Below are 351 nucleotides of genomic sequence, written 5' to 3'. Positions count from 1 at the left end.
TACCAATAATGAAAAAAAAAAAATCTCTCCTTACCAATCATAGATGACATTAGGGGGAGTCACTATCTACTTAGCGTGCTATCTATCACAGCCGCCAGCCTGGCTGAGTAGCGCCGCACTTTCCTCTGTCCTGGAACCAACTGCTCGCTTCCGCGGCCGCGACCACAGCTGATGGAGGGAAGAGCATCCAATCAGGCAAATGCGAGGACAATGCCGCAGCTAAATTATGCGGAGGAGAGACGCATTCTCTCGGACAGCTAAGTTCAGGGCAGAAAACAGGATGCTTTAGCATGTTGGAAGCTATCTGTGTTCTGCAAGGGGGGTGGGGGGAAGGGTGAGGAAATTGTGAGG

This window comes from Penaeus monodon, chromosome 29 (genome assembly GCF_015228065.2).
Source record: "Penaeus monodon isolate SGIC_2016 chromosome 29, NSTDA_Pmon_1, whole genome shotgun sequence".
Classification (NCBI taxonomy): Eukaryota; Metazoa; Arthropoda; class Malacostraca; order Decapoda; family Penaeidae; genus Penaeus; species Penaeus monodon.
This window is presented reverse-complemented; position numbering follows the sequence as displayed.